Source organism: Zea mays, chromosome 8 (genome assembly GCF_902167145.1).
Source record: "Zea mays cultivar B73 chromosome 8, Zm-B73-REFERENCE-NAM-5.0, whole genome shotgun sequence".
NCBI classification, from domain to species: domain Eukaryota; kingdom Viridiplantae; phylum Streptophyta; class Magnoliopsida; order Poales; family Poaceae; genus Zea; species Zea mays.
Window position 1 is genome coordinate 31180507 of NC_050103.1, and position 17186 is coordinate 31197692.

The window sequence follows — 17186 nt, forward strand, 5'->3', positions numbered from 1 at the left end:
ACAAGTGGTATCAGAGCCGAGGACTCCATTGTTTGTGGATCTAATCATCCCGGAGTGGGACAAAATGGCTAGTAACAACAATGTGCACATTGGGAAGCCACCGCACTTTGATGGAAACAATTATGATTATTGGAAAATAAGAATGTCAATGCATCTTAGAGCAATGGGTGGAAAAATTTGGCCAATTGTTAGAGATGGATTCGTTGTATTGAAGGAAGATGAACCATCCGTTAGTGATAATGAGAATATCCTCACAAATGATCAAGCCATGAATGTCTTTTATGATGCTCTTGATATAAATGAGTTCAATCGTATCAAGAATCTCACAACCGCTCATGAGATTTGGGTAAAACTAATGGAAATTCATGAAGGAACTACAATTGTGAAGAGTGCCAAACTATATGTGTGCAAAGGGAAGTTTGAGCAATTTATTATGAAAGAAGATGAGAGTGTATCCGATATGTTCAATCGATTGAATGAGATTGTAAATGAACTCAAAGGACTTGGTTTTAATGTACCGGATGTGGATTTCACACACAAGTTCCTTAGATCACTTCCGGAGAAATATGAGACTATTGTGACAATGCTAGTAAGGAGTGATCTATCTACAACCTCTCCAACCGAAGTATTGGGAGAAATTCTCACTCAAGATATATTTAAGAAGTCACAAGCCGATGCTTTAAGTTTGGCAAAGAAGGTGAAAAATGAATCTATTGCTCTCAAAGCCAAGGCCTCAAAGGCAATTGAAAAGGAAGATAGCAATGATGAAGAAAATGGAAGTGAGAGTGATGGTGACATGGCTTTATTTGTAAGGAAATTCAATAAATTCATGAAGATGAAAAGGGGTCAACCTAGAAGAGGTCAAACATCTAGAAGAAATGCCTTCAATGATAGAAAATGTTTTGAGTGTGGGGAACCCGGTCACATTGCCATGAATTGTCCAAGCAAGAAGAAGAAGGGCAAAGATGAAAGTGACAAGAAGAAAAAGAAATACTATAACAAGAAGAAAGATGGCAAAGCCTACTTAGTTGAATGGGACTCGGATGATAGCTCGGATGATGATGATGATGACACCTCATCCAAGCTTAATGCCGGAATTGCCATCAAGGAAGCTCCCTCACTCTTCTCATCTCCCCATTGTCTCATGGCAAAGGGAGATGCTAAGGTAAAAATCATCACCGATTTAAATGATGTAAATGATGATGATGATATCGATGATGTTGATGATGATGGCTATTCATATGATGATCTTGTTAGAATGTTAGGTGAGGCCGATGACTACATGCACAAAGAAAAAGAAAAATTTAAGGCCTTGAAGGAATTGTATAAAAACCTCCAAGTGTCTTTTGAGGAGCTCAAGACCTCTCACAATGACCTCAAAGAAAATTGTGAGAAGCTTGGGAATGCTCAAAAATCATCTATTGTGCATGAAGTTGAGGTGGTCACTAAGGATGTTGGAGTCACTTGTGACTTACTTGATAGTCTTACAAGTGAACCACTACCTACTAACTCTATTTGTGATAAATGCAAAATCTCTCTCAATGATAATATTGCTCTTGATGAATCAAAAATTATTGTTGAGAATGAAGTGTTAGTGGATAGAATAAGTACTCTAACTCATGACCTAGAAAAGGCATATGGTGGTAAGAAGAATTTGGATTTCATATTGGGAAGTCAACGATGCTCTCTTAATCGTGAAGGTCTTGGATATGTTCCCAAGAAAGGAAAGAATGCTTTTGTAAAGCAAAAGACATTGTTTGTGAAAGAATGTGACAAAGTGTGTCACAAGTGTCACAAAAAAGGACATGTTAAGAAAAATTGTCCCAAGTTCAAACATGTATCCTCCACTTGTTTTGAGCATTGTTATGTTCTTTCTCATAATGCAAAAGGTGTTCATGCTAAATTTGTTGGTACTTCAATTGTTGGAAACAAAAAGAAAGCTATTTGGGTGCCAAAGACCTTGGTCACTAACATCCAAGGACCCAAGCAAGTTTGGGTACCTAAAAGAGATTGATTTCCTTTTGTAGGTAAACTACAAGGCGGGAGGGAATCATTGGGTGTTGGATAGTGGATGTACTCAACACATGACCGGGGATATGAAGATGTTTACCCAAATGAGTGATGAAGATTGCTCAAATTATGATAGTATCACATTTGGAGATAATCGTAAAGGAAAGGTTAAAGGTTTGGGTAAAATTGCTATTTCAAATGATCATTCTATATCAAATGTGCTATTGGTTGAGTCTTTAAATTTTAATTTACTTTCCGTAGCTCAATTATGTGATTTAGGATTTTGTTGCAATTTTACGGTTGAAGATGTTATTATCTCTAGTGTTGATGGTAGCAATCTTAAATTTAAAGGTTTTAGACATGAAAATCTTTATCTTGTTGATTTCTCATCTAATGAGGCAAAGCTCACAACTTGCTTATTTTCAAAAGCTTCACTAGGTTGGTTATGGCATAGAAGACTTGGTCATGTTGGGATGAAGCAACTCAATCGGTTAACCAAGCATGACTTAGTTCGAGGTTTAAAAGATGTGAAGTTTGAAAAGAACAAATTGTGTAGCTCTTGTCAAGCCGGTAAGCAAGTGGCAAATACTCATCCAAATAAAAGTCAAATGTCCACTCATCGACCTTTGGAATTACTTCACATGGATTTATTTGGGCCCACATCTTTTGTAAGTATTGGTGGTAATTCTTATTGTCTTGTGATTGTGGATGACTATTCAAGATTTACTTGGGTTTATTTTCTACGAGACAAATCCAATGTGTTTGAAACATTCAAGTCATTTGCTATATTGGCTCAAAATCAATTTGATTTCGACATCAAAAAGGTTAGAAGTGACAATGGGTCGGAATTCAAAAACGCAAGAATTGATCAATATTGTGATGACAAGGGTATCAAACATGAATTCTCTTCCAAATATACCCCGGAACAAAACGGTATTGTTGAAAGAAAGAATAGAACTCTTATCGATATGGCAAGGTCTATGTTAGCGGAATATAATATATCGGATTCTTATTGGGCCGAGGCAATAAATACCGCTTGTCATTCATCAAATAGACTATATTGTCACAAGCTCTTGAAGAAAACTCCATATGAATTGCTCATTGGTAGAAAGCCAAATATCTCATATTTTAGGGTATTCGGTTGCAAATGTTATATTTTAAGAAAGGGAAGCCGGCTTTCTAAATTTGAGAAGAAATGTGATGAGGGTTTTCTTCTTGGATATTCATCAAATAGTAAGGCTTATAGAGTCTTCAACAAAACTCATGGTATTATTGAGGAAGCATATGATGTTGAATTCGATGAAACAAATGGGTCTCAAGATGAGAGTGAAAATCTCGATGATGTTGGGGGAACTCAATTGATAAATGCAATGAAAACAATGGCCATTGGTGAAATAAAACCAAAAGAAGATGATGATGAAAATAGTGTGGTTGTCATTCCCTCATCTTCAACTATAAATGAGGAAGATCACCAAAGCCAACAACTCAATGAAACCATTGATACTCATGATCAAGGTACTTCAAGACCTCCAATTCCTCCTAATGCTTCAACAAGCAATTATCAAACGGTATCAAGAATTCATCATTCCATTGTGAAGGATCACCCGGTTGATCAAATTGTGGGTGATATTAGTAAGGGTGTTCAAACTCGCTCTCGCATAGCTTCGTTTTGTGAACATTTCTCTTTTGTATCTTGTGTGGAGCCTAACCGTGTAGATGAAGCTCTACTTGATGTTGATTGGGTGAATGCAATGCATGAAGAATTAAATAACTTCGCTCGAAATGAAGTTTGGGAGCTTGTTGAGAGACCAAAGAACCACAATGTTATTGGTACAAAATGGGTATTTCGCAACAAGCACAATGAAGATGGTGTGGTAGTAAGAAACAAGGCAAGATTAGTTGCACAAGGATATACTCAAATTGAAGGATTGGATTTTGGGGAGACATTTGCTCCCGTAGCAAGATTAGAAGCAATCCGGATTCTACTTGCTTATGCTTGTGCACACAATATCAAGCTCTACCAAATGGATGTAAAGAGCGCCTTCCTAAATGGTAAGATTAGTGAACTAGTGTATGTTGAACAACCTCCCGGTTTTGAGGACCCCAAAAGACCTAACCATGTGTTCAAGCTTTCTAAAGCTCTCTATGGGCTTAAGCAAGCTCCTCGCGCTTGGTATGAAAGGCTTAGGGATTTCTTGCTTTCCAAAGACTTCAAAATTGGGAAGGTTGACACTACTCTATTCACTAAAAGAATTGGCAAAGATTTATTTGTCTGTCAAATCTATGTTGATGATATTATTTTTGGATCTACTAATGAATTATTTTGTGAGGAGTTCGGAAAAATGATGTCAAAAGAATTTGAGATGTCTATGATAGGAGAATTGAGCTTCTTTCTTGGCCTTCAAATCAAACAATTGAAAGATGGAATTTTTATAAGTCAATCAAAATATTTGAAGGACATGCTCAAGAAGTTTGGTTTAGAAAATGCTAAGCCTATCAAGACTCCAATGGCAACAAATGGTCATCTAGACTTAGATGAAGGAGGTACTATAGTTGATCAAAAACTTTATCGTTCAATAATTGGTAGTTTGCTTTATATTACCGCATCTAGGCCCGATGTTATGTTTAGTGTATGCATGTGTGCTCGATTTCAAGCTTCTCCTAGAGAGATTCACTTGAAGGCCGCTAAAAGAATTCTAAGATATTTGAAGTATACTCCCAATATTGGTCTATGGTATCCCAAAGGTGCTCAATTTGAATTAATTGGATATTCGGATTCGGACTATGCGGGGTGCAAAGTTGATAGAAAAAGCACCTCCGGTTGTTGTCAATTTCTTGGTAGATCTCTTGTTTCATGGTCTTCTAAGAAACAAAATTCGGTTGCTCTATCTACCGCCGAGGCGGAATATATATCGGCCGGAAATTGTTGTGCTCAACTATTATGGATGAAACAAACCTTATTGGACTATGGAATTATTTTCAAGAACGTGCCTCTCATGTGTGATAATGAGAGTGCGGTAAAATTGGCTACCAATCCGGTCCAACACTCAAGAACCAAGCATATTGATATACGGCATCACTTCTTAAGAGATCATGTTGGCAAGGGAGATATCTCTATTTATTCCATTGGCACCGATGATCAATTAGCGGACATTTTTACAAAACCATTGGATGAAACAAGATTTTGTTCTCTAAGAAGTGAAATGAATGTGATTGATATCTCTAATGTGACTTGAAGTTGATCACACATGTGTCGTCTTGCATCTCGGGTCTAAGTATGCTCTTTATGCTATTTATTTGGTATTATTTGTGCATTTTTCATTTCTAATTGCTCTAGATAGTTTAATTCAAAAATCTTGCATTACTCCATTACATCATATGTATATGCATGCATACCAACTCTTGGATTGGTCAAAATGTCCATATATGAGCACCAATTCGGATTCGGAATTCAAAATCAGAAAGTGGGCAGAGATTGGCAAAATGAGTATCAGGCCGCGGACCGTCCGCCCATGGACCGCGGACCGTCCGCAGCATCAGGCAATGGACAGTCCGAGCAGCCTCGCAGACTGTCTGAGGTCATCAGGGCGCGGACCGTCCGCCGCCCCCGCGCGGACCGTCCGCGACAGGGCAGAAAAAGGGACAGAGCCCGCAGACTTGCAAATTGTGCCTATTCGGTTGTTCTCTCTTGCTCTCCACTCGCTATATCCTCTCTTGTGTCGAGTGTGCGCGGACCGTGAAGTGAAGTTGCGTGCGGACAGTCCGACAGCTTGCAGCAACATTCCCTCAACATGTCTTCATCACGGTATCTTCAAATCTTGTGGATTTAATCAAATTTCATCAACTTTGAGATTATTTGGGTTTCTTCTCTGATCTGAAATTGAGCAGTGGGTTTCAAAATCTGATTGGTGGGATTGATAGTTCTTCTCAATGTCAATGCTATGCAAAATTTTGAACTTGTTTGACTGGGTATTATCTGCAAAAACATCAAATTGAACACTTGTGGCGGCTAGGGTTCTTGGATCACCGCATTGATGACATGCAGTCTCGCTTTGACAGCAACTGGGATGCGCTGAACTCTGAATTTTCTGACTTTCGTGATCAAATTCACACTAATGTCACTGATCCCATCATGTCAAGGCTGAATAATATGCAACAAAGTTTTCAAGATAACATGGGTGCTCTCTCCAGTCAGTTTGACAATCTTTCTACAACTGACAACCTGCATGATATAAGTCAGAGGCAGCAGCAGCTCCAGCAGGACTTTGGCCAGTTCTCCTCCTTGTTTGACACCTTCAGCACTCATTATTACAACATGCATCCCCCGCCAAGTGATCAGTAAGGCCTCTCCTTTGTGGCAATTGATGCCAAAGGGGGAGAGAAGAAGTGATGAGAAGTTTGTCAGGCGTCTCCTTTAGGGGGAGTTGGTGGTTCTATGTGGACGTTGGTGGTTCTATGTGGACATTAAGATCATGCACATGCATTTTATTTTTTCATGCCGCTTTAGTTTATGTCTTATGCATTTGGAACTTGGTTTGATCTATTAACTCTATGTCGTATGTCTGTGGACTATTATCTGTAATATTCTGTGGGATGAACTATGTTTTAGTTCAAATTACTCTGTGTGTGGTTTATCGAGATGTGATTATAATTACTGCGCTCATTCTACGAATCATCTCTTGTATGCCTCGATAACCATGATTGTAGGAAAGTCTCCATCAAGCTCAAATATATTATGTGTGTTATATCTTCAACTTCAAATAATCTGCACACACTTAGGGGGAGTCTTTCTTGCATACTGAGTTCTTATTGGGATTTATCTATCTTTTGGACAGAACTTCAAATCAAGATAAGTCCTATGAAACTCATCTCCAAAATCTATCATATACCTTTGGTATGAGAGAGATTTGGAGAAACTAAACTTCTCTTTAATATACTATGTGGTGTTGTCATCAATTACCAAAAAGGGGGAGATTGTGAATCATCTAGGCCCCTTTGATAATGTTTTGGTAATTAATGACAACTACTTGTGGACTAACGATTCTTGGAGAAATAAGAATGCAGGGTTGGACCACATAGAAATGAAATGTTGAAGAGTCATACGCATTGGTTGTGGATCAGATGAAGGCAAAGGTATAATATAGGTTTTACTTTTGCCGGTCTTGAGGAGTTTAGAGAAGATACCTGACCGGATTAGTAGGCTAGAAAGCCGTACTATTAAGAGGGGTCAATGACTTAGATCTGTGTAAAACTTAGTGCCTCATAGAGCATCAAGTAGTTGCATTTGCATGAGGACTAATAGCGCTTCTCATTTCGTAAGTTAAAAGTTCATTCAAAAGCTTGTTTGAGACTTGAGAAGTCTTGGTCGCGCGGACTGTCCGGCCCTTGGGGGCGGACCGTCCGCGATCCTCCAGAGGGTCCGAGGTTTGACCATTTGTGTTGGTTCTGTGTTCTTTTTGCACTGCGGACCGTCCGGGCCTTAGGGCCGGACCGTCCGCAGTCCTGACCAGAGGAAGGTGGCTTCGGGTTAGTCCCTGAATTATAGCCGGACGGTCCGCCTGTGAGGCGCGGACGGTCCGCATGTGTCTAACTCGTTTTTGGACAGGGACTGTGTGTTTTTATAGATTTGTACTACGGACGGTCCGGGGGACCAGTCCGGACAGTACTGTCTCAGGTCGCGGACGGTCCGGGATTTATAGCCGGACGGTCCGCGTGTGTTAACTCCGTTTGATCCGAGGCTCGGGTGTTTGAAATTGCCAGGTCGCGGACGGTCCGGCCTTGATGGGCGGACTGTCCGGACCCACCTTTTTGAGTCTGCTCTGACATGTTTCAACGGTCATTATAGCCGTTATGGTGTACGGCGGACCGTCCGGCCCTAGGGCGCGGACGGTCCGCGTGTGCGCAGAACTGCCCTCTTTTGCTCATAACGGTTGGTTTTAGATGGGGGACTATAAATAGAAGGGTAGCTCGTGTGTGAGACCTCTCTTGGCCATTCCTTGCACACATTGAGCTCATTTGTGATCCTCCAACTCACTCTCTCACACTCTTTGCTTGAGATTGCATTCTAGTGAGAGATTGAGGGTTCCTAGTGCATTTGCATCATTTGGTGATTCTTGAGGCACTAGGTGGTACACCGAGCAAGCGTCATTGACTTGTTACTCTTGGAGGTTGCCGCCTCCTAGACGGCTCGGGTGATTGTCTCCGTCGAGCTCTCCAAGAAGATTGTGGAGAAGCCGCGGTGTTGATTGTGAGGGGTTCGCGCCTACCTCGCCGGAGCGGCAAAGGTGACATTAGTGAAATCGAGGTATTGAGTGATTTCTTGTCCACTTGGCTCAAAGATCAAGTTGTGTCTTGATAGAGGAGCAAGTGAGAGCTTGAAGTCCACCTCAACGTGGATTAGGGGTGATCGGCAAATCACCGATACCACGGGATAAATTTCGGTGTCTATTCCTTCTAGCATTACTTATTGCCTTGCAATTGATTAGAGTTTTGCTTATTGTTCTTCAAGTATTCAATCTCCATAGTTGTCTTTCATACATTGTTTACTTATTGACACTAGTAAATTTATTCCTCTTGTTGTATTGATTAAATTTACTTAGTATTGTTGTTTTTAGTCAAAACCGTCTATTCACCCCCCCTCTAGCCGGTGTCCTAGATCCTACAGCAGGGAACTTCTAGTTGGATGGTTATTTAACTTTACAACAACTTGGATTCAGATTGCATTCCTTGTTTACTATTCCCCCACCAAGCTCCACATATAAGCCATCGTAATCGGTACTCTGGTCTTGTATTCGCTTAACCATCACTTTCTTGTTACCACCACACATTTTTCTTGCAACCCGCAGGGACCTCATAAGAGCTTTGGTTGGTAAGAGTGGTGAGGTTGTGAGATTCTATATAGCTTCATATTCCACCTATATTTGTTGCCCTGTTGCCACTAACTTCGCAGGAAGATGGATCCCAACGTTGAGATTGAAGAATGTGTCACCCTGATACAATTCAATGAGCTCAAACAAAGCATAGAAGCTGTAACACCCCTGGTGTTACGTGAACTGAAACTCGGACATGTCATCATAATCATTTGCATTAACTTGCTTGTTACACTTAGAATGCATTTACTAGGTTAAAATTTTCGATTCAAAAGTGTGATGTGGTGTGTTGAGTATAGGACTTAGGTTGGAAAACTTGCTTGGAATTATGGATAAACAAAATAATTCCTAAACCGAGGACTTGTTGGGAATGAGCTGCATATATTAAAGTTGGATCTTAGACTAGAGATTAACTTTGTTTTTGATGGATGGATCAAAGGGATGAATCCCTGGAAGAAGCTAGAAAACAAATGAAACTCATTTGAAACCATAAACTAATCCCAAATGTGAAATTTAAAATCTAGAAGGATTTAGCTAAAAGTCCATATACCAAGGTTGTAGAACATGGAAAAGTGAACAAATTTCATATCTGGATAATTCCAAGTTGTGTGGAGAAATTTGGAGTAATTTGCAAAATTTTATATTGGGTTCAGTTTGAATTGGGCTGAAAACAGTTTCATATAGCTGTTTTTGGACCCTTATAACTTTTGATCTATGGACTTTTGGTAAAGAGTTACTATAACAAACTTGTAAAGTGACTGTTGGAGAACAATCCTTATTAAGTGTACCAGCCCAAAAACTATATGCAACTGGCTGAAAAAAGTGGTCCAATTTAGGGCTGTCAGATTTCAGACTTAGTGTAAATGCAAATCCTGAATTTCAGTGTTTTGGTGTAACTTTGGAGCTCTCTATTGCTCTATCCATAGGGTTATAGGTTATGATGATTATAACACAATTATAGATCTAAATTAGGAGTATAAGTTTGATTAAGATACTTAGCCCTAAGGCTACTTGGAACCTAGAGAAAAGCTGGCCTAAAGTAGAGCTATCTGAAAGTGTGGATTTCAGACTTAGTGAAATTCAGAGTCTGAATTTCAGTAATTTGGGCAAACTTTGGACCTCTGTAGTTTGGAATCTATGAGGGTTTATCTATGAGTCACTATGTAAAACCTGTAGAGGAACTATAGGATTATAAACTTTATTAAGCAACTTTCCCTAGAAACATTTGGAACCCAGGAAAAAGAATGGTTCCATGTGGTGCTGCTGTGTTTCTGAATTTTCAGATTCTGAATTTTCAGATTCTGAATAGTAGCTGGATCTAGAATTCAGTATTGATGGCTGTTTTGGAGCTCATTTGTGGCTGTTCTATAAGGTTTTAGACTATGGTGCTTGTAGAGGAATCAAAGACCATATATTGGTGAACAACTTCCTCAAAGGGTGGTGGACATGATCCTATACAAAAGTTGGAGTAACAGCTACTCAAAGTGGACTGTCAGGTTGGCTTTAACTGAAGTTGGTTCAGTTAGCTAAAACTGAAATTCAGCAAGTTGTCCAGTTTGGAGCCCTCTAGAATTTGATCCAAGTATATTTGGTCAGGGGCAATTATAGAAAACTTGGATAGCCTTAGTTGGTGAGTAAGTCTCCTATTGTGAGGCTTGTGTGGTTCTATATGAATAATGGAGTAAAATTGGCTAAAATGTAGACTGTCGGGTTTGCACTGTCTGAATTTGGGTTCAGTAGCTGAAAGCTGAAAGGCAGTATTTGGTGCCAAGTTTAGAGCACTTTGATTAATCCATTTCCTTTTGGACTAAAATTTCCATAGCAACGTTGGAGAACAAAGTAAGGTGAACACGTTTATGCAAATAATTGGTCTTGTTACTGTGTGTAATTTGGAGATAATAGTGTTACAAAACTCCCTGTCAGACTGGGTGCAGAGCTGTTTCAGATTTTCTGAAACTGAATTTTCAGTGACTTCGGCTGAAAATTGGGGTACCATAACTTTTGTTCTATATGATTTCAACCATGAGTTTCTATACAAAATAGGTAGAGCTACAAATAGAGAATAATTTTGGTTAAGGGAGAGTGGTCTGTTGCTATGAATAATTGGGATATCAGGGGGGGCTAAACTAGGAGGAATAGAATGGAGCAGCAACACTAATAAGTTTGGTTCAGTGTCTGGTTTAGTAACTGAAGAAGAATCTCCTCTCGGTGCTGTGCTATAATGGTATTTTTAAGCTGTCATGTGAATGAAGTGCATGACTGATATTTAGATGCCTCACTCTCCACTAAAAATACCCAGTTTGGACTGAAATATGGCTGTTCATAGTTGTAGTGTTGTCTGTTTGACTGTTGACCACCATATGGGATCAAGATCAATGCCCTGTGCTGTTTCACACGACTACAGAGATAAGAGGTATGGCTGGGGTACAAAGTGAAGGGTCCAGTGATCTCAGCTCTGCTAGAAGTATCCAAGGTTTGGACTGTTGTGTGACTATCTGCAAGGGCAGACATATCTGCTTGCCCTTGCCTAAATAAATCAGTCCAGGTTCAAAGTTTTGGCTGTGTTTGTGTGCCGGCGTGGGTCAAGGGAGCTAAGCCACGTGTGTAGCCATGAGGTGTTGGCGCCTATAGTGGTATGGATAGGCTTTGGGCTTCAAATATCTGAGCCTAGTGAAGTATACAACTTGTCCCCTAATTGTGACTAGGCTGCCTGCCTGTTTCCCTGTCAAGAGCTTCTGCTGTTTGATCTATGGATGCCCTACGGTGCTTCATCTGATTATATAAATTGGAATGAACATGCAGTGCATAGTTAAGGTCTAGAGGTCTCACTCTCCCCTGAAAATATCAAATCGAGCTGTGAGTTTGGGGGAAAGGAAAATATCTTTATCTCTCTGTTGTACTCCACTTTGTGCACACACTGAGATAAGTTTAGGGTGGACAACAAAGGGTCTCGTGCTCCAGTTCCTGCTGCAGAAAATATCAACTTTGGATCCACTAGTGCCTGTATTCAGAGTTCTTATCTGGCCCTTTTCCCTGTCTATGTTACTGGACTAAGTTCAGTGTCTAGGAAAGCCAGTGTCCTGCGTGGTATGTGGATTTGGGAGCCACGTTTGTGAGTCCCTGCTGTGTTGTCACCCTTGGAACCCTTCTCCACCAGTCTAGCTGAACTCGAGGACATCTGCCCTATCCTGGTTGCTTTAGCGCCTGGATCAGGGAATCCTCTTCCCTGTCCTTGAGCTCTAGCCCTGGTTTCTTTGCATGTGTGGGGGTGGTCTTCGTGCCTTCAGGTTTGTGTAGCTTCCCTCCCCAGCCCCTGGGTTTGCCCTATCCCAGCGCCTTGCATGCCATGTCCCTGCGCATGGTGACCAAATCCACCTGATTGTTCACCTCACCATGGCCAGGGATCCTCGACGGGGTTTTCAGCCGCGTTGTGCTCGTCCCATAATCTCCAGAGGTCAGTGATGCTCACCAGATTTCCCTTTTTAATGCTGTAGTTGTTTGCTGGATGGAACAAGGTTGCGCCACTGTGTATTGGCGCCAGGGACAGCCATCACATTGACCCATTCACCCGCGCCATTTCCGGTCAAGTTCACACGCGCACCATAGGTTTATGTGATCGCTGAAGCTCTCTGAGTCCTTAGTCGGAGCTCTACCGCACGGGTTCACGGGATCGAGCTTTCGGGCTGAGCTTGCCGCACCGCCGTCGAAAGCTCGGTTTTAGGATCTCCATGAGACAAACATTATGGGGTGTCTAAATTGGTAAGCTCTCTGGTAAATGTGTTGTTGGGATCTTTAGTGCAGTTTACAAATGTTAAGTAATTTAGTGTGCTCTAAAAAGGATTAATTGAATATTTAGGGAGCAATTATGAGCACCAAAAATTGTGAAAACTTGTGGAGAGTCTTGTTATCAGAAGATAAACTCTTGGTAAAAGTTTGAGGCTGTTTGTAAGCCATTTGCTCAGAAATCCTTGTAGAGTCCCTAATTGGAATAATAAGGAGAACATAATCACATGTGGATTAGAACTTTGGAAGAAGGAACAAGTTTAACAAGTGAAACCTGATCTTTGGATAAAGAAGCAAGAGTGCCTAGTGGTATCTAGATTTTTGGCGTAGTTTGAAGATTGTTCTAATCCTCTAGATGTTCAAGTTGTAGGATTCAAGTCAAAGAAGTAAGTCCTTACTTAATGCAAGCATAGAGTGCTTGGTTTTGGAGGCAGAATTCCCTGGTGTGGTTCGAGAGCTTAGTGATGATATTAGAATGTTTAGCTCCCCTGTTGTTTGGTTAGTTTTGTGTGCACCTTTAGTAAGGTGTAGTTTGTACTGCTTTAAAGTATCTTCTTTGTAGTTGCATAAGTATATGCATTCATGTTCATATCATTTCATGTAGAGCTCCCAAAATAAAGAGTGAAGATTCAAGATGAAGTGGTTGCTAAAGAGGAGTCTACTCCAATGCCTGCTTATCAAGTGGATGGAGCTATCTAACTAAAGGTTGGGTAGAAGGATTTTGGGATCTTCTCCTGCAACAAGGCAAGCCCCGGTGCATTTGCCACCCTCCTTGTATTTACAAAATTTTATCACTTATATGATGCATTAGGTGATAGGAGTTGATTGATTAAACACTTGATGCATTACCATTCCTTGAAAGAATTGATTACCACACCTTGTCACCTGTTTTATAAAAGCTAGAGATGCTTAGTCATGCTGATAGACTAAGAAAAATATTTTTGATCTGTGACTCATGTTTTTACAAAAAGAAAATGGGCTTGGGATAATGAAGGCATCAAGACGTTGATAAATTCATTATCCAGGCATGGCCCCTCTGTCAGGCGCCAAAGTTTTGAAATAGCTTAAAATGGGACCAGACGTTGAGCAGGAAAGGTCGCCCGTCTGTGTCGATTAAGGACCGTACCGATTGTTGGCCTGATGATCTAGGACCTTTTAACTGGCCACATACCTCGTCATGGGTAAGCCTGAACCCGGCTATTCCATACGTGAAAAGACAACCGCGCACTGGGCGTGGGAGATGGTGGGAGTAGCAGTTACCCTCCTGGCAAGAGGCTGAATGGTAGGGTAATGTGCTCCCGGGTAGCGCGGACCAGTTCATGTAGTGGAGGATCCGTGGGAATGGTTGACATATGCAAGGGTTAAGTGCTACATATGTCGTGTGGTTGGAGATCCCCAGCTGGGTATTAATCGATTCGGATCGCCATTACTTCTCGGATATGAAGACTGGATCGCTGCCCTTCATCGTAGATAACAAGCGAAACAAAAATTTGGATTTTAAAAGCAACCTAGTGTAGGTCAAGTGAATGATCTAGATTAGGAAAATGCTAGATTCAGGCTAGAAGATTCAGGTAATAAACTAACTCGTGAAATAAAACTTGGCTTAAGGAGCCACTTCTAGTAAGCTTTTCTGCAAAATGAGTCCTTGAACTTTGATGAGCTTTACCTTGATTCCCAAAAGCCATCATACCCTTGAGAGTCTTTTCTTTAGTCGGGTAAGTCTTGTTGAGTAATTGCATACTCAGGGTTTTATCCCTTGTTGTTTTTGTAGGTGAAGTTTTATTCCCTTATCTTTGGGTTAGTTACTTCATGTGGATGACTTGAAGCTTAGAATGTTTCTATATATCTCTTATGGAAAGGCTTCACCCTTCCAATTATTGTAATAAGTTATGCACTTCGAGTACTATCAGGACTTGAAATAAATACATCTCTTTCTACCATGTAAAGCTTGAGTTCTGGAATGTAAAGTGTACTTTGTAAAAGTCTTCCGCTCGATCTCCAATGTGTGTGTATCAAATGTGATTACTGTAATATACCTGTTATGTGGGAGATCCTTGGGATGATGAGTTCTAGTTGGCGAACTCGATAGCCTTGTTAAGTTACCCGGTACACGTGCACAGCCATCGGAGGCCATTAAGGCAAGGATTGGTTCATGTGGGCCTGATAACTTGGGAGGGCTGTCACAGCATGGTATCGGAGCGATCCCCCATTAGCATGGATAGTATAGTAATCCTTTGATAAACTTCAAAATGATTTTGAGTCTAAATGATTTTTATAAACTTAAGAACCTATAATCAAGGCCTGATAGTAGAAGTGCAAATAATATGTGGTTAAAACTAAGGACTATCAGGTGGCTTAGTTTAAGATGCTAACCACTAGCCCACAACCTGGGAAGGGTAATACATACATGTGTAATGTTATTTTTAGTGTCATTCAGTTTTCAATGGATCGACGCTCAGGTAAAGGTGAGATGTGAGAGCATGACCGAACAACCGTCGGTCTAGGGGAGAGTATAAAAAGCGCTGGATTATATACATGTTCTACACATGTATATATGAAGGCTGCGATGTGGAGTAATTACTTTTTTGGGAATTCAGTACCCCATGGATGTGTATGGGTATACAAACATGGGAGTGCTGAGAAGTGTAATGAATAGTTACCACAATGGGCTGTCTGTGGTTAAAGTGTGGCAGCGGCGCCTATGCGTGGCTCGGCGCTTAATGAGGAGCTGGCCTCCATATAGAAATATATGGAGTATAAACTGTGACAAAATGTGTGAATTGCATCATGGAATTTGGGCTGTAATGGAATTTTCTACAGGTACACTAACTAAACTCTAGGAAATTACGACTAGTTAACTCCGGAGTGATTAGGTATGCCACCGCCATAGAGCGTGCAAGCCACTATATGCTGGCAAGATTGTGAGGACGAATAGGACGAGCATGCATCATGACATATAACTTTAAGTTAAACCCCCTATGTAGTAGCTTAGTCCATGTTTCATCCATCCTATTCATGCTACTTATCTTTGCTTTTCTATACTACCTTTTCCTATTCGTGAAGCCTTGAAACTCAGTTCATTTGGTGCACCTGTAGTTTATAAGGTTTTGGTGAACCTGTGGCTTATAAGGAACAATTGTCAGAAGATCTTCCAATAGTGCACAACATGTTCCACGTGTCTTCGTTAAAGAAATGTCTTCGAGTCCCCGAGCATGTTATTGAGATTTCAGATGTTAACCGTGGACCAGATTTAACCTACTTGGAATATTTCATAAAGGTTTTGGATCAGAAGGATCGGTCACTTGAAGAAAAGTTATAAAATTTTACAAGCTACAGTGGAACCAACCCAATGAAGATGAAACCACATAGGAATTGGAGGAGTATCTAGAAGAGCGTGTTCCTGAGTTTCTAGTGCCCTGTAACCTAAGGTTTGTGTAGTTTATTTCTGATGTAAACCAATAGGGACACACCCCTGTCTTGTAGGAGTAATGGGGAAAGAAACTGGTGACGCATTTCCTTTTCCGTTACTAAGCTTAGAGTTTTAAATCTCGGGACGAGATTTCTTTTTAGGGGGGAAGGCTGTAACACCCCTGGTGTTACGTGAACTAAAACTCGGACATGTCATCATAATCATTTGCATTAACTTGCTTGTTACACTTAGAATGCATTTACTAGGTTAAAATTTTCGATTCAAAAGTGTGATGTGGTGTGTTGAGTATAGGACTTAGGTTGGAAAACTTGCTTGGAATTATGGATAAACAAAATAATTCCTAAACCGAGGACTTGTTGGGAATGAGCTGCATATATTAAAGTTGGATCTTAGACTAGAGATTAACTTTGTTTTTGATGGATGGATCAAAGGGATGAATCCCTGGAAGAAGCTAGAAAACAAATGAAACTCATTTGAAACCATAAACTAACCCCAAATGTGAAATTTAAAATCTAGAAGGATTTAGCTAAAAGTCCATATACCAAGGTTGTAGAACATGGAAAAGTGAACAAATTTCATATCTGGATAATTCCAAGTTGTGTGGAGAAATTTGGAGTAATTTGCAAAATTTTATATTGGGTTCAGTTTGAATTGGGCTGAAAACAGTTTCATATAGCTGTTTTTGGACCCTTATAACTTTTGATCTATGGACTTTTGGTAAAGAGTTACTATAACAAACTTGTAAAGTGACTGTTGGAGAACAATCCTTATTAAGTGTACCAGCCCAAAAACTATATGCAACTGGCTGAAAAAAGTGGTCCAATTTAGGGCTGTCAGATTTCAGACTTGGTGTAAATGCAAATCCTGAATTTCAGTGTTTTGGTGTAACTTTGGAGCTCTCTATTGCTCTATCCATAGGGTTATAGGTTATGATGATTATAACACAATTATAGATCTAAATTAGGAGTATAAGTTTGATTAAGATAGTTAGCCCTAAGGCTACTTGGAACCTAGAGAAAAGCTGGCCTAAAGTAGAGCTATCTGAAAGTGTGGATTTCAGACTTAGTGAAATTCAGAGTCTGAATTTCAGTAAT

At 40.3% G+C, this 17186-nt stretch overlaps 1 long non-coding RNA gene across 1 annotated transcript; it reads left to right on the top strand.

Moving 5' to 3' along the window:
- The first annotated feature begins 11686 nt into the window (after positions 1 to 11686).
- On the top strand, positions 11687 to 13456 carry LOC103635037 (uncharacterized). Its single transcript, XR_557104.4, has 3 exons — positions 11687 to 12166; positions 12281 to 12333; positions 13267 to 13456. It is a non-coding gene; the product is annotated as an uncharacterized lncRNA (long non-coding RNA).
- The last annotated feature ends 3730 nt before the right edge of the window (positions 13457 to 17186 follow it).